Below are 18308 nucleotides of genomic sequence, written 5' to 3' on the forward strand. Positions count from 1 at the left end.
GTAAAACAGGCATATTGCCTGTGTAAGACATGTAAGTATTCTGGTAAACAATTAAAACCTGTTCTGAGATCTGCCTAGGGAAAACCCTGTAAACTACCGTGGATTTATGAGGAATTCTGGAGCTTAAAGCACCCACCATTAACACTCCCCTGTGTGATTCATGCAGGCCTATGAATACCCTCTCCTATTCAGAGAGGTGCTACATCTCCTTTTGATAGGAAGGCATAGAATATGGCTTACTCTTATAAGTAGTTCCTGGAGAGGAATACTGTAGAACTTCAGTATCCTGCAAGGAAGACTTGTGAGTGGGTAGAAGTATTGTGCAAGCCACTGCAAGTGCCAGTCTAACCAATGTGGGTATTTTCACAATGGTGATTTGTACACTACAGGAGAGAAACTTAAAACATGAGGTTTCTAAGTCTTTGGTAAATAAAAGAACTTGTCACACTGCATATTTCAGATTGGAGTCATTTTTTTTTTGGTTTTGGTTTGTTTTTGGTTTTTGTTAGTTTGTTTTGTTTTTGTGGGACTTTGCATCTTGTATTAGAAAGTTGCACATGCAACTCCTCCTCTTCTGGCAGCACATGCTAAAGGAAAACCAGTTGTGTTACAAACTACCTACAGAGTTCTTCGATTTCAAGTCAGTGCCTTGTTCTTGAAAAGAATACTATGTTCATGTTTGAAAATGGATTGAATGGTATGTTGGCTTGCAACTAGTGTATGTGTCCTATCCAGTAATTTGAAGTAGAAATGAATATAGCATGATGTAACACATTAAACACAAATCACATTCAAGCTGGAAACACGTAGAAATGGATTTGGATGGCGATATTTCAACAGGGAAAACTCAAAACACCTATCTCAGCAGAGAGTGCTCAATATGTCTGGGAAGGTTTGTGATAGAATGAGTGAGAAAAGGGAATTTGGAAGGAATTCTTTATTCTCACCTATCAGCTTCCTTTCCTTACTTTCCCAGCTGTCCAACTAGGTGAGGTTTGTGAACAGAGAAAGCAGATGTCTGTGGAAGGTTGTCTGACTTCTGCGAACATTCAACCAGCTTGTTACAATTTAACAATTTCACCTGGCCAGCAGATCCCTAAGCAAGCCAGACAGCAGAGATTACTGTATGACAGGGGTGGAAGAAAAGCTTGTGCTGCATCACGGAGGTACCAGCATCAGTCCCTGAAAAAAGAGCCACTGTAGCTTTAAAATGCCCTGTGATCACTCTTATGCAAGGATTTAGAATCAAAATGTTAATATTCTGTAGGGACATAAAGTAACAAACTGCCAAGAAAAACTCTTGAAATGCCCTGGATGTTACTGACTGACTGACTGCCTAAGTTTGTGATTATTTCTACTGTAGATTGAACTGAAGAATCTCCAAAATGAGCTCACCTTTGTGCAAAACTTCAAATATTTCACATGACTAATTGCCTTGGAGAGATTTAAGGGGGAATGTTCTTCTTTTTAAATTGTATTTCCATCATTCTATATGTAAAATGTTTCAGTAACATTGGGGAAGGGAGACAAAATACCTAAAGTTCTGAATTTTGAAACCAAGTATTTAGTAGTTCACCTTCTGTGTGTTTAAGATTATTAAAGCRCATAATGATTTACAACACACACGAATCAACTTTAGCTTTTGCTAGCAGGAATGGGTATGTGCCTTTGAAAATTGGTCCAAGAATTCCTTTTATGTATACTCACAACATAATAGTCTGTACTTAATCTGAAATTATAAATATCATGCACCAAGTACTATGAAGGCAGAGAATGGCTCAGGAGCTGAGGTAGAAAAGGGGGATCTCAGAAGCCTGTAAGGCTCACATTGAAGTCAGCAGGAGCTCTGCAAGTATCTTTGGCGTTTTTACTTTAATGAAACTTTCTTTGCAGTTTTATGAATTTAGAAATTTATTCTTTCAATTCTGTCCAGTTACAGTTTTGAGGTAGGATGTGTTGTAGTTGCAAAGTTAAATAGATGAAGTTATGAAGCTAAAACTTCAGCAAAGTAGAACTTCTGTGGTTTGATTCAGTTTCTAGCAAGAAAACGTGCTTGCTATTAGTTTAARTTTAAAAAAACAAACAAACAAAAAACCCTGCAAAATGTATCCTTAGCAAAAAGCTGTTTGGCAGAAAGAGGGTAAGTATGCTCCTCCTTCTTTAATACTTCCCTTGGGAAGCAAAATTATAAGAGAAACCTATGTAAATGTTTCCATTAGACCTACTTATTTTAAAATATGATCTTCCTTCAAAATTTAAATTTGGATTAGATTTGCATTTTATCCTTTTCTGAGCATTTGCCATGATTTATTCTGTGGCCAAATTTGAGACTGCCTTCAGAAGGCAAAAGAGAAACTTACTACAGGTTCTGGAGTTCCAGGTTGAAAAAGGACTGTACTGACCAGTCTAAYGGTATAGTATGGTGGACTAAGTCACCCTCCTTTATTGCTCAGTTCCCAGTAAGAACACTTCTATTACTGAACAACTGAAGAGTTCACTATTACTCAAGAAGGATATGACTGTGGGTTTGGTCTCCATTGACAGTTGCAGCCCTGATGCATATGTGAGACCGTGTTATTTTACATTAGCGGTAAAGTTGCAATCACAGGGCTGCYGGGAGACCTTCTGTACAACAGTATGGGACTTTGGTGCAAGGCAAAATGTGAGCTCTGCTATGTTGTTCTTCAGGGGTTAGTTGGCCCTTTCAGTGCTTATTTTGGTACTCTTGGTTACAAGAGCTTCCTATTAGAAAATTTTGTCTTTTTGCTTGAAAAATAGTGAAGTTCATTTTAAGGCTAACTGAGGCCTATATAGAGATTGCTAGAGAGATTGTCACATATAGCTACGTTCCAGGTTTGTCTTTCATCTGAGTACTCTGTTATGTTAGTTAAGCTTTCTTACACTCTTGTAAGATATATTTTTAATAAAAAAAGGAATACAATGAAGGCTATTAAATATTCTAAACAGTCTAATACTTAAGGAGTCTAGCTTTATGCGATTGTACTTTCTTGAAATAAAGACTTCCATCTTGCTGAATTATCATCCATTTCAAGTGACCATCTTTTGGCAGTATAGCAGCTGACATCAATTTTTCTAACCTTTGATTTTATCTCTTTTGACGTTGAAGATGATATCACTGTTTTGAAGGAGAGGTTGGGCTTTTTTGCTTAGGTGGTAAAATAATTCTGGTAATAACACTGGTCTGAAGAGGTATTCTTTTGCAAATGTGGAAATAAATGTTTTATTTTTTCTGAATTGAAAAAAATATAGCTACTAAATGCCTGGGGTTTACAGCACAGGTAGGAGCTTTTAACAGAAAACTCTTGTATTTTTCCTAGTCCCAAAGTATATTAAACTTACTACTTTGTCATATTTTAAGTGGAAGTTAATGTTCTCCAGCAGTTTTGTTTTACATGTGAGTTTTTCTGAAGCCTTTCAAGACTTCTAGGAGGTATTTTCACATGGTCTCTCTTTTCCAGCAAGTTGTAATTTTAGTGTCTGTACAAGGGAAGCTGCGCCTGTCRCCCTCTTGATACACCTTTTAATACCCCCCGGTCTTTGCTGAACGTGTTGGAGAGGGGACGAAGGGGCTCACTCTGTGGCATCTGAACGGCAGACGAGTCTGGAGAGCCTGGCGGTTTGATGGTCCCTTGGCGCCTGCCTGCGAGCAGAGAGTGGAGCGGGGGAGAAGGGGCTGGCAGCTCATGTGCCCGTGGTGCTCGCCGTCTCCAAGGAGACCTCCGCCTTTGTCTGCACATGTCCACAGCAACTGCCTAACTGATGGCATCACACGGGACACTCGCAGTCTGTCTCGCTGTCCGCCTCTCTGGGGCGGTTTGGCACCGTGTTGTTAAGGGGAGAGTAAAAAACCAAAACGTTACGCCCTAGAAAAAAGTAAAAGAAAGCTTTTGGACTGCTTTTGGACTGTTTGAACCGTCCTGTGGTCAAAGTCTATTGCTAGTATGTCGCCAGCACAGATGTGAAACATGGTGTTGCTAGTATTTCTTCCCAATCTGTGCCATAGATGCATAGATGATACTAGGCATTTCTTTGAATGAGACAGCTGTTAATGCCACTGCTGAATTTACACTAATTATAAAATGAAAGGTCTGGAGCTCTCTTTCCTTCTCAGAGCTCGATAGTCTAGTTTTGCTGATTAAAAAAAAAAAAAAAAAAAAAATCCTCCCTCCATTACAAAAAGCTCTCAGGGAAGGAGAAGATGTCATTAGCGCTGGTGCTGAAAAGCATGCTGATGTGCTCTTTTTTGTTGTTGTTGTTGTTGCTTGCAGTTTTGTTGTACTGATGATTTGCTAATGAAAGCCAAAGCTCTTTCAAATTTAGTCCCTCAGCACTAGGGCTGGAGATGAAGAGCTCAAGTTTAAAAATATTCTTGTTGAAGGGAGGAGAAGGTTGCAGAAAGGCAGTAAGAAAAAGATGCTGAAGCAATACTGGAGGTCACTGAATACCTGCATTCATGTAATTTGGGAGGATGGGGGACTTGGGCTAATCCTCCCTTTCTTGCTAAGGAAAGAGTCCTGTTAACATCAGCGGCAATCTAACCTGAGTTACGGAAACAGGATATTACTGAGAAACAAAAATTGCATCACAACTCAGTGGATGAAAATGCTGTAACGTATTATCGAATAAATTTAGTAATTACCAAAAGAAATGTTATTTTTCTTATAACTCACTACCTTTTAATTACTTCTTAATCTTCTTTTCTTGCAAAAGCGGCCTTAAAAAAAGGAAAAAAAAAAGAACATCAGTTACGTAGCTTGGCTTTGTTTGTTTATAATAGAAAGTGTTCGTAATTTGTATAAAACTGGGGAGAGGGCATAGTCTGTGTCAGTTTATCTACAGTGTGTCACACTGGGGGTAAATACCAGCTGGTACATGAAAAAGGTCCAGGCAAATGTAAGCCAACATACGTAAGCATGGACAGCTTGAGGAGCGTAGTTTGAACAAATAAGTGGAGTTTGCTGCAGCCACAATTCTCAGCTCTCCTAGTAGCGTTTTTTTAGATAGTGTCATTAAATCTGTGTCTTCAAAAAGTAATCATATTTATTGTTAGAAGCCAGTCCCTAACCCCTCTGCCTTTACTTTAAACTACTGAAAATAAAATAACATTATAGGCCTTTGATCTTGAAATTCTTACTGCTGCCTCAGTTTATTCATGTGAGCAGATGGGTATGATAAATGTGTGAGCATCCTCAGAGTCTTTGCTATTACACATTATTACACAAGGATTTTTATATAATTATATATATAACAAAAATTAGGATTACACATTAGCATATGAGGATTTCAAAGTAATGATTTGCAGGTCTTATAAGTCTTTTTGATGGAGAAGTGTTTTCTGTGCTTCATAAAGAAGAAAATTTAGGCATTAAACAGCTTGAGGACAACTAAAGGGACAAGTACAAGGTAATATAGCAAGTCCACGGCAGAGCATGTATAAATCTACAGACTGAGACCAGTAAATATGACAGAGCAAGTTGCTGTAAACTGGAATGAAACAAGGGTCCTGATTAGTACCAGGCTTAGTTTAGAGGAGCCTGTAGGAGAAAGTCTTGTCAGTAAGAAGATCCTGTACTGTGACTACAAGCCTTGAAAGTTTTTCACAAGCTCTGTGGTCCTCCCTCCTCRACTCTGGGGAAATTCCTGAGCTGTGCTTAATTAAAGCATGATAGATAGCACACTTGGGGAGGGGAGGGAGAAAACAAGTTTCTTCCCCCTTCCTTTCTCTCCCTCAACTTCTGGCCAAAGCCTTAAGCCAGTTCATCTCTCTCCTGTGCTGCAAGAGAGGTATGAAGTGGTAGGACTCATGACCTTGTCTACTTTTAAGTTTGAATCCCATGTTTTGGCCAAGAGAGAAAACAAACTTGTAACTATACTGGAAATTTCTTTTTCTTACTAGTTCCTGTTTGAACCTACCAGGATTTTGTGTGAACATKGTACTGGGGACCATAGTTCATCTGATAAAGGCCTAGCAGACTGGGCTTTAAGAAGATTCCCAGAGAGCCCTGCTGCCTCCAGGAGCCATACAGTACAAGCGCCATAGCAGGAAGGGAAGGGGCTGCAGAGGGGCGGTATTGTGCACCCTCCTTCCTTCCCTCTGAGATGGGCAGGGAAGCAGCTTCTCCTGGCACACTTCTCTAACTAAGCCAGGTGTTAGCCGGGACTCTTGTTTCAAGCATCATTGGGTGTGCACACCCATACCAGCCTGACCTGAAGGAGCAAGCCTGTGAATGACGCGCATGCCTGGATTTGAACCGCTGCATGTTCAGAGCCTTATGTAAACACTCCTGCTTTTGCCTGACAGTATGATAATTTAGACTGTCTAAATTTATAATTTAGATAAAGTAGACTTTTCTGACTCCTATGCCCCAATATGCCTTTCTGAGGAAAAAGTTTGAGGCCTATTAACTTGCTTGTAAAATACAATTGAAGAGATCTGGTTCCTTTAATTAATCTGTGTGAGATATTATCACATTTCAAAAACAGTTGCAATATGCCAGTGTAGTATACAGCTCACAAAGTCAGAAGTTGCAGCAGCACATATGAATGTCACTGTGCCAGTGGCACATCTGCCCTGTCACTTGTACGCAGAAATACCGAGTTCCCAAGCATACCTGCCTGCCTTCTTGCCCTAGTTTAGTAGCTGCCAGAACAGGCAGGCCCAAACATTTTGGCTCTCTGGGAGATGCTGTCTTCCCTTTCCTCCACTTCTCCTGCAGCAGCCTACCCAAAGATGCTTGCAAAAAGGGATTCTGACTCTCAGAAAATGGATTTAGTCTACCAGAATAGTATATGGTTAATAGTATATTAATTATGTATTATTAACTTTGAACAAAATCCATTTTAGGAAGCTCTGTAAACTAAAGAAAAAATTCCAAGAGCTGCTGTAGCAGGCTTTCTCAGCTTACATGTAAATAATACACATATTTGCTATTTGTCACATGCTTTACCTTTTCATAACATGAGCTCCATTGTCACAGTCAGAGCCAAAACTTCTGTTCAGCTTTTTTTTTTGGGGTTTCTAGAAATACTTTGAATTAGATTAGGACAGAAGAACAACTTACCACAATATCAGGCAAGTCAGCAAATCAAAGCATTGACTTTTTACATGGTCTGATGTTTTCCAGAAGTAAGGCAAAGCACAAGCATGTAGCAACCATGGAAGGCACAAATATGATTGTTATTCTCCCTCATCAATTAGAAGTAGCAAACACTTTCTGAAGAGAGACATTTGAACTGGATAATTCATGTGCAGTTTGTATTTTGTTTAACATTTGATTTCCTCTTTCTGTAACTGATTTCAGAGATCTTTTCTAGCATTTTTCTTTTTTTCCATAACAGTGAAGACTACTTAGATTAAATATATAGTTTTATGGGAATGTGAAGCTCAGAGAACATAGCAAATACATTAGTCATTTTACTCAATTTTCTGTATTCTTATGTTTGTATATCAAATGACTGCATTTTCTGACGCCGACAAAATCAAATCTTTGTAGTCAGAGCTTTTTGGCCCTGCTAAAGATGTTTTCCACTGTCCTGGTGGAGGAAGTGCTGGAGGGCAGGATGTTTTGATCTACCATACTACTATCAGATACAGATGAGAATCAGGACACTCAGCATAAAATAATCATTTTTCCCTCTCTTTTCTTCACATGTCAACTTGGTAAATCTCGAAATGTAATCTGAAGATCTAACTTTCGTACAATTATAGTTGTTTGAAATTTTTGTAACAATAGAGAAAACTGGTTAGCCTGGCAGTCTCTTAAGTGCCAGAGAAGAGTTTTCTGATGCCCACTTGGAGGTATTGGCATTGCATGAACTTCTGTTCATCTTACAGAAAATTTCCATTCCTGACGGTGTAGGTGATAAATTAATTAATTGCATCACCAGTTGCATCTTTTTTTAGATTGCCTTTGAAACTAAGGTGTAATATTAATACTACTTTGTAGGCAAGTTTAGAAAGTTACAATGAAATTTAATTCTCAAAATTTCTGTCTGCATTTCCCCTAGGTTGTTCTAATTCAAGCATTTCTAAAAAAATACGGGAAACAAAAGCATTCATAATGTTATGTGTATGCTGTTGGTGTTGTTTCTATTATAATGCTGTGTAATGTTCAGAAATGAAACTTCCCGTATTAGTCCAGTGAAGAGTGAAGCGCTCTTTCTATATTTGTAATACTAACAACTGGAGTCATTATTGTGCCAGGTGCTGTGCAAACACAGAACAAAGAGATGATCACTGCTTTAAAAATCTTGCATCATTTTTTCTCTGGTCTTGTCTAACTTCTGTGATTGATTATGATGGTAATGTCTACTGCTTTGGTAGATTCACATAGTGTTCTGGTTATCACAGTTTTGACTGAACTTTCCATTTACGTATATAGAAAAAGTAACTAATTAGGTGTTTCTAACTAGCTCACTCAAGCCAGTGTGGAAAATGGTATGGGCAAGGAGATGGTAGGAGTTCATTAAGAAATGCAAATTTCGATAAAACTTGGGGATGTCTACAACCACTGCAACTGAAGACTGTTGTCAGACTGAAGCCTGCCAGCAGACATTTGCATGATTTATTGAGGACAGATGTCCTTTGGTTTGTACCCTGGAGTTTTTGTTCCCAGCTGTATGTCCATGCTGCAAGCTGACTTGTCATGACAGGAATACCTGGCAGACCCTACTTCCTTTAGATGAGAACCCTAAGCATGCAAGTGGAGAGGGGAGTTGCAGAGCACATCAGCAGTGTTTCTCTGGTTTGGGTGATCAGGTAATTAGGGCTGTCCTTCTGTATGGGCAGGGTGTATGAGACCAACTAACTCCAGGAATTCTACCTACGTTTTTTGATCTCCCAGTCAGTGTTACTGCTTTTCAACAGCTGAGGCTCTTGGAGGATGGCTCTTGCTAAATATCATTAGGCTTTCATTCTCCCTAAGTCAGGAATTTCACTGTCAGGAGAAGGGAGGGAAACTGTGCTTGTTTTCTGAGCCATAGTAAGGGCAACATCTATTTTCCTCAATAGTTTTGSCATGTTGGTTCATTCAGATACGTGTGTGTGTGTATAATGTACTCATGTACATACATATACACTGTTGGACAGTATCCACAAATAAAGCATTATTGATCATGGACCTTTGTCTGTGTAGCTGGTTCATTAGTGCATAATCTCTCTAAGTAACTTAAAGCTACTCTTAACAAGACATGACTGCATACACACATGTATATCTCTGCCAGGGAACGATTTCATTTTTTCCCCTTTACATATGTGGAATTTCTCCCCAAAATTACTTTGGCCTGATGCCCAGGAGTCCACCACAGTCAATGGCTCAGTGACATGTTTAAGATCTGCATGAAACAAGTCTTTATGCTGTTGGAAAGGAGCAGGTCACAGTTTTAGGGGCACATAGCACTTGTTGCTAATTCGGGCAGCTCCAGAGAAATAGTGTCTTAAAAACATGAGTTCTGCATACAAAAATAGAGCTATATTGGGATATAGTTAGTGTTTTTCAAATATATTATTTCAAATTTTTCTTTCTAAGGGTTGGAGTTTYCTATGTTACAGGAAAGAGAGACAAAAATAATAACACTCATGACATTTTCTTAGCATATGCAGAATATATGATGATGTGATGTGTGGTATTAACATTTTATCGGCACTCATTTCTGGTCATCTGTATTACTCTTGGCTTTACAGTCAAGAGTTTYGTGGCTAGTAGGATAATAGAGATAAAGCTATACCACAGCATTTGCATTCTTCCTCTTGCATTCTGCAGTATATTTACAGGGTGCAGACAGAACTTWCTGCGGAAATTACATCCCTTCCATCTTTAAGTGCAAATGACATATTGAAATAGATTGATTTATAAACTGGAATACAAATAAACACAACATTTTTCATGAAGGCAGCTTTTTTACTCCTTAATTGGAAGTAAAGGGATAAAAATTAATTGAAATATGGATGGCAATTCATACAGACCTTTGTGGGGGGAGGCACAATGCAGAAAGTGATTGTTGTCCTAAATGCCTTAACTAAGAACTTGAATGTCTGAGGAGTTTAATATTAACCAGGCAGAATGATAAAAGCTTTTTCTTCAAGTGGCTGTATCTCATAGCAGCTTTCTTCTTCTCTACATAGCAGAAGATTTTGCCCTATAGAACTGTTTTCAATAATGCAGTGAAAACTACCCCCAAAAAAGTTTTGTGGACGGTAAAACACTGAAGTCTCTACCTTAACATTATAATCATATGGCAGAAAGGCTGCATGAAGGTGATCTATCTGAAGAGAACTGCCATTAGATGGGGAACATGTTCTTGCTGTTTTATTACATTTAGCCAACTCTGCCTGCAGTGAAATAATCTTGTGTTAAACTAGTAAGGCCATGAAACTAACTTTTCTTTAAATATAATGTGAAACAGAAGGTTTCCCCCTATCCTCAGATGCCTGCCTCTTAAAACTGGAGAGGAAAAACGAGGACGTGTAAGTGAAATAAAGGGAGTCTCATGTAGTAACATCTGAGAAGTTACTGCTCATCAACTTGCTCAAGTCAGAATATATATACAGCATTACCAATAGTAGAGCAGGCATCTTGTGCTAGATGAACTTCAGTACCTTTTGTTTGAATATGAATTATTTTATAAGAGGCAATTTCAGAAAAATAGATATGAACAAATTCTCTTTTCTTGTACGAAAACATCTTTCTTTTTCCAAGACCCCAAGGGTGATTGTATTATCTAAACTTTCTCGTGCATACTTTCTTAATGTTGGCCTGAAGAAAAATTTCTCAATTCCTTTGTGACACATGCAAGGAAATTTAAATCATTAATCCAGACTTTGATTTTGTAGTAAAGTAATATGCTAACTTTTCTGATTATTTAAACATATTCTTGTTGACCTACTAGTTTAGAGCTATAGTCATCTCTTATTTGCATTATACAAGCTTTCTGTATTTCATGTAAGTAGTGAATTACCCACCATGCGCCATATATGTTTGTTGGTGTCATTTGATGGTGTCCTTTTTTTTCTTTTTTTTTTTTTTTTAAGGTAGAGATGATAGGAGATCCTATTTTCTGACAGGATTACATTTTTATACTTAAAGCAAAATAGATCCTTGAAATCTCCTGTCTGACTTATGGAAAAAAATACTTTTTTGGAGACTAATAAATGGAAAGAAATATGTGTCTAGAGAAGAAGGTTGATGTGTTTAACACTATGTTCCCCTTTGCATCAGGCAACGCATAAGTTGTCTTTGCAGGATTTTACAAAACTTGTGAAATTTGTGCCACTACAAAAATAGTTTGTGTGGCTGTGCTGATATGTGTGGTTAGTTTGTGTCTTTTAATGTGATGCATCTGTATTCTCTAAATATGAGATTATTTGCTCAGATGATCTATAAATGGCTATACCCGTGTTACTTTAGCTCAGTGAGGGCTCAGTTCCTCACTTCTTTTTCTCACTGGTGTGATCTGTGCTCATTTACATTACAGATTTCTGAAATGTGGCAGTATTTGTATGCTAAAGCTTTAGAACTTGGAGCTAAGTATCTGTGGCACTCAAAGCCTGGACCTGGAGCAAGACTTACAACATAGATCAACATCTAAGAGCTCAATACTTCTGAAAATAYGACCACTATTTCATGTGCATGTGTGTGTAAGAGAGATGGGTGCTTCTGCAAAGCAGGCCTTCACTAGCAGAGATGTGATTGCCTTCAAAAAATTTGACCCTAAAGGGCTTGGCAGTCTCTATTCAACTTGCAGCATTTAGTTCCAAATTCTTGAGTTGTCTGTTCTTGTGTTGGGAGRCTGCCCCTCCTACCCAAGGGAGTGTGGCCCAACAAAAAGAGTATTGAGATAATAAAATTAAAGTGTGTTCCATGATTTGAAAAAGGGCAGATGATAGAAATATTTCTAGCATAAATGAAGGCTATTTTTTGTAGGAAGAAATTATACTGTGGAAGGATGTTAGAGATTCAGCTTGTTTGTATTGCTTTTTCTCATCTGTTTTAAACCAAGGAATGAAGTTCACAAGTAGCATGATATATATGGAATATAGGGCTATTATAATGCCTTCAAATTGAGTCTGCAATTCACAAAGAGAATATAAAGAAATAATATTTGCTACACTGTAGTATTTTTATTTGAGATTAAAGTTAACCATATTTCTTCGTCTCGGATCAGTAAGATGAACACTCTAAGTTAAGGGATACTGCTATGCATGAATAAAGTTAGAACATTGTGGCAATGAATTATAAAACCTCTTCTTTTACAGAGAACAGAATTCACATTTCTTTCTCTAGGCTCTCACTATTAAAGTATTGTTATCCGAGTATCTGATATGCAGTCTAGATCTGTGAGAGAAACTACATATAGAAAAATCTAAGCAGCATGCATGGACCTGATATCCATAGGCAGTGATTTCAGGTATAAAAACAGAGTCTGATCCAAAGCCCATTTTGGTGTTCCTGAAGCACAACTTTAAATTGCCTCATGTATCCATGTTTGTTTGTTTGTTTTTTAATGTTTGGACTAGAAATGAAAGCATGACAAAACATAAATGCAGCAATATGAAATCAACACTAAAAATCCAAATGGAGAGTTAAACTAAAATAAGTAGCCCTCAGAGAGAAGGCAATCCAGTGTTGCTATTATGTTACACAAACAATAAACAAAGCAAGGATGTATAAACTTTCTCGAACAGAAAGTTGTTGTAGAATGACTTGAGATTACTATAGTTTCTGAGACTACTGCAATATTTAAAATGGATCTCTGATCACTTCTGTGATTACTAATTTAGCTTGTGTTTTTTTTCCTTACTGGTCTTACTGCAGTATACTGAAATATTAATTTAGTAGGCAGGTAGAAGACATCTAAATTTAAAACTATCTAGAAGATTGTCTACAGCAGGAGCACATCATTGTTTTAGCTTCCCAAATAATGGAAATAACTAGTCTTGGAATAAATAAGAGTGTCCGTGTCTACAAGTCTGCATGTAAGATAATCAAGRTGATTGTCTACAGCGTGACCATATGATTGTGTTAGCTTCCCCAGCGATGGCAGTAACTAGTTAAATTAATTCCTGGAATAAATAAGGGCGTAACTCCATGGATTTACCCTGGGATTCAATCTGAGACAGTATGTGAATTCTTTTTCTTTTCCCCTTGTTCAGTTGTTTCTGGTGTGGTCTGCCACACTTGAAAGTAACTGAAGTAGATTTTTACATTATCATCTGTGAGTGAAAAACCTAATAATGAAAAATACTCATCTTAAATGTAAGATTAATTTGCAGCATTTTGTTAATGGTCATCTCTGTGGGGAAATGAGGCATATCAAATGCGTGCTCTCTCCCCCCTCTCCYGTCGTGGCATCTACAGTACACTGTGACACACTGTAAGCTCACAGTGTTGTGGAACAACCTAGGTGATTTACTGCAGCCTACAGCAGGCGTGGGAAATGCCTCCCACTTCACAGACATGCCACAAACTGCTTCAGTGCAGAATAGTTGAGGGAATTGTAGTGCTTGGCTTTTAAATTCAGTATTTGGGGATGTCCTAATGATCCATTCCAATGTCCTGGCCACGCAACCCTTTTGTACAGCTAGGTATATAACCCTGTGTTACTTCCCATTTTGTGAAATTACAGACAGTGACCTTGTTGCACTTTTTACGGTTTCTGAAAATATTATGGAGCAGTCTTATAACCTCAATCATGAACTTACTTATGGGAGAGTTGCAGAAAGATTCTGAGCACGAAAAAGCACCTTGAATTAACAAAATGAATAATCAGAAAGACTGTATTTGCACACATTTGCACACATGCTGATTGTGTAAATCCCTTAACATTTATCCATAAATTTCTAAAGCTCTGATCTATGATTCGTGACAACAACCTGAGTTACAGCAAAGACCAGAAATTAAGAGGATTGATCCTACTTTCATTGAGGGCAATAGCAAAACTTTAACTGACCTCACTGGAGTAGGACAACAAAATATTCCTCAAGGTCCATCAATATTTTCAGTGAAAACTATTTTTCATATCTTTTCTCCAACACAGTGTGATGCAAGTATTGAACTGCAGCAGCAGTGGCACCAGTGTAAATAATAGTTAAATACATTTTGGTAAATCACTGTAACAGGTCTGTGGGCTCCAAGGATCCCAAGTCCAGCGTTTGCAAGTTTACACAGCAACACTGTTTCCAAAATTGACTTTTGGGTTGACTGATTAAGGATGCTTAGGTTATATGTGAAGCAGAAGAATTATATAAAATATACAGGATCCTTTAGATCTTTTGTGCTCTAATGGAAGTAGCATGGGATTTCTGTACTGTTGCCCAAGATACTATGATAAAAATAACAAAGTGAGCAGCAAAATTGTTCCAAGGAGATGCAGCAATTTGTTTTTCGAAAGAATTCTGTTGTCTCCTTTGCCTTACAAAATGAGGACAGACTGCCCAGGGGAAACAGTGTATATAATACTATAAAGAATAAACATATCTGGGAAATATCTGGGAAAACTGTTTCTGGGAAATTAATACACTAAATTAAAAATTAACCAATTTAGTTTTCCTTCAAAGTAAACACTGACTGTGACAAAGCAAAAGCCCTAGTCATTGCATCAAATGAAAAACAAACAAGTCCAAAATAGACTTTTTACTAAAACCTACTTGAATTACAGAAGGTTTAAATTTTCATGATCTGATCATAATTCTTAACTTTAAAAACAGTTTCTAAGCTTTATTATTGAAATTCATGGGACATAATTGCTTTTAAGCAACCTAGCAATCACTTTTTTTTTCAAATTTGTGTAATGAACACATTATATTATGCTTCAGTAATACTTGTAATACCTGGTTTTGCTTGGCTTGGAAACTGATTTATTCAGACATAGTTATGTCAGTGATACAGAAAAGAGAAGTGATTCTAACTCCTTAGCTGCACAGGCTTAATCAGAATTCATAAAAGTACTAAAAACTTACTTTAGTCAGTAAAGTATATAGCTATGATTCTTTATCTGTAGCACATTTTGGTAAAGAAAGGTGCCTGTTTTTTACAACCACTTTAAAAATACTGTTAGAAAATATGAAAACAAAATTGTTATTATTCATACTTTACCTTTCATTCCTAGGGCCTCAGAAGCACTTCATAAAGCATTACTAGAGCTACTTCATACTTCAGGAATTATTTCATACTTTCTTGGGATTAAAGCAGCATACTACCATATCCCAATCAGCTATTATTTAAAAAAAAAAATCAAATGAATTTTCAATATGTCTAGCCCTTCATATTTAGGCATATCAGCAAGWATACTTATAACTGTGTGTGACTTGATCCCTGCAGAACTTCACTGATGGTGCTTGCTCTAGAAAGCTTGTACACCTCAAATCTTGTAGAAAGCCTACCATGGCAGACACCTTGAAAGAATACCTTCTGCGCTATCTTTTTTAAATTAGTATAACCAAAACCACTCATTATACTTCTTTCAGTTGTTTCTTTATAATACCCTGAAGAAGATGAATTCAGTTCGTTGTTCCTTCTAAGCAAAAGTGAAACCTACAATTTTATGTTGGGAGGTGACCACTTTCCAGGTCGAATTCTTGCAAATACTATCCATCTTTTAGAACAGAAAATTAAATCCCGCCATGTTATTGCTAACAATCCAGTCAAAAGCATTCTTTCAGAATTTTAGTCCATTCCTATCACTAAGTTTGAATGAAAACCTGTCTATTGTCCTTGTCTATTTTGATTTAACAAGACTGCTGTGTAAATTTAGATGGCACAATTTGCATGTTATATTTGGAAGCAGCAATATCGGTATACCACGTCCTGTTATTGGAGGTATTTCATTTAAACTTTTTATCTTGGAACAAAATACTGTGTTGAGAGCAAGATTTGCCTTCTCTGTCCTCATTTGGGGTAATGCTTCTCTGCTCAAACARTGAAGAGTTAAACTAAACTTTACAGTCATCTTCACTGTGAAGCCATCCAGTATTAACTCCACTGACCAGTGCATGAGGAAACTTGCCAGCTCACAGCAACACAGGAACTTGGATATTTTCTCACATTATCTAATCAGACATATTTAAATTTATTTAGTAGTGATAATTTTCTTTGCAGAGAAAGGATACTTCTCTTCCATGAGCACAGGCCAGAAATAGCTATGGAAGGAAATGCCAGTGCATACCTACCAAGTGTTAGGTGTCTGGGGTAGGAGGTTTAAAAGCAAGTTTATGCACAATCTGTCGTGATTCTGATTATACTAAGCTCCAAAACTCTGGTGATAGAAAGCATGTAATATGGGCTAAATTGTGCCTGTCTATTTTATGGAAAAAAAGTGGAGAAGCTCCTGGTCCTTGTTTTGTTTCTGTATAACCTACTTTGGCAGAAAGAGGCTGCAGTGCATTTCCTCACCTTACTGATGGGGATTGTGAAGGTCTAAAGGAGGTTAAAGCCATGGGGCCATAGAGGAGCATGAGCACATCAGGGCTGGCAACCTCTGCAGATGTCTGGCTGTGTCTGTATTTCTGGCTTCAGCAAGCTTGAAGAAGCTCTCCCGCTTGGTGGTAGAGTTTGTATGTCTGCCCTGACAGCTCTGTGCTGTGAGCCTCAGGCAATGAGTGTTTCACTGGTGTATCTCGCTACATAGTAATGCTATTTCAGCTTATTTCAGCTGCGATTGCAGGACAGGAGGGGAACTACAGTTAGGTCCCATTTTGTGAGATGCTGTAATTTGTGTACCAAGAGATCATTTCTGGTTGCAGCCAGTGGCAGTGGCAGGCTTAGAAACTGGGAGCACTGTTGTCCCCATTTTAGAGTGTAGGAACAGGCACAGTTACCTCAGTTTCCAGTGATCGTACACTCCATCTGGATGAATGTCAGCAACAAAAATAATGTCGTTAGGCCCATTTGACTGTCTTCAACCAGATAATAGTAGTATTGTTGTAGCAATAAAGCCAGAAAAATAATTTACACACCAAAAGCTTTTTATTTCCTAACTATACCTACATGGTACAGTCAGTCTTGACAGGCTTTGATAACAAGCTTTTTCATTCTCAAGAAATGATCTTGTTCACACCTCTGTCATTTAGCACATCTAATATGAAGCGATTTTTCAGGAAAACAGCCATCAGTGCTAGTCCAGTGTTTCTGTGCCCTGTTTTTAACCTCGAAGAACGCTATACTAGGCATGCAGTTTCCTTCAGGCCGCTCCTATTTTCATACAGCTGTGTATGTAAAATGCTATACTACTTTTGGGACTGGGGGTGGGGGGGAAGTCCATCAGAAATTGAAAGCCACTGGCCAAGAATTTCAGAAGACCAGGCCAAAAAGGTAGGCTTTCTGAGTTCATATTTAGGCTTGCAGATCAGTAAGCTTGCCTTCTATGGAGGTGTCCTTCTGGAAGTACTATGCTTGTGTTTTCTGCTGAGGTTTTACTAGCATTCAGAGCACTGAGATGAAAGCCTTTTTATGTTGTATCTAATCTTTGGTGTGGATGATTCTCCATCTGAYATAAAGCAGTTGGTTTAAAGGACCTGTGGATTTAAAAGGCTAGTTAGGCTAGATTTGAAGCTAAATTGACTGAAAGAGCTTCTCAGGTATTCACCTTGTAGAACAGCAAATGGGACTGCTGTGAAAACTACCTGCATTTTCTGAAAATGCTATGAAGCTTTTTTCCCCTTCTTGTGAGTTCTGTGTTGGACATGAAATTGTACCCCTTTAGCCAGCTGTGTGCAGTATCCATTGTGAGTGTATAAGTCTGTTTACCACCTTTCATGAACTAGAAGCATCAAACCTTTCTCTGCCAGCAGTGAGACTTTTCAGTACTTCTTTTATTTAAAAAGAACAAGGACAGGAAAATAAGGTGACGACAATCATATTGTTACAACTACCAAGTGAGCAGTTTTAGTTATAATTACCTGGCTTATAGAGCTCTTAAAAGTAGCAGAATTTTTGGAAAATATGTTGTACGCTTATAGTAAGTTATAATATGAATAAATAGCTAGAGGCTATGCAAGCTTAAAACCAGTAGGCTATATGTTTCTGTAACTGAGCAATACTCTGAACTACGTTGTTGCTTTTCTGTATCTGGTTTTACCTGTTTGAGTACAGAAGCTCTATATATTTAAGATATATTTTTTAAAAATATGTGAGACAACAAATAGCCCTGTGTACCAGGATGATATCATAGTTAGAGACTTGAGTTGGGTGCTCAGCTTTGTTATTTGTATATTTTGCCTGATTTACCATTTTCAGAGTTTAATACAATAAGATGGGACTCCTATAGAAGTCGCGTGCTTTTAAAACCTCCAT

The 18308-nt window shown here is 37.8% G+C and overlaps 1 protein-coding gene across 16 annotated transcripts in view; it reads left to right on the plus strand.

The window, feature by feature from the left end:
• LOC146595337 (uncharacterized) overlaps positions 1-18308 on the plus strand; it is a 206295-nt gene that overhangs the window by 40046 nt on the left and 147941 nt on the right. The gene's annotated exons all lie outside the window — the stretch shown is intronic.

Source organism: Rhea americana, unplaced genomic scaffold, assembly GCF_003343005.1.
Source record: "Rhea americana isolate MKP2758 unplaced genomic scaffold, rheAme1 scaffold_228, whole genome shotgun sequence".
NCBI classification, from domain to species: domain Eukaryota; kingdom Metazoa; phylum Chordata; class Aves; order Rheiformes; family Rheidae; genus Rhea; species Rhea americana.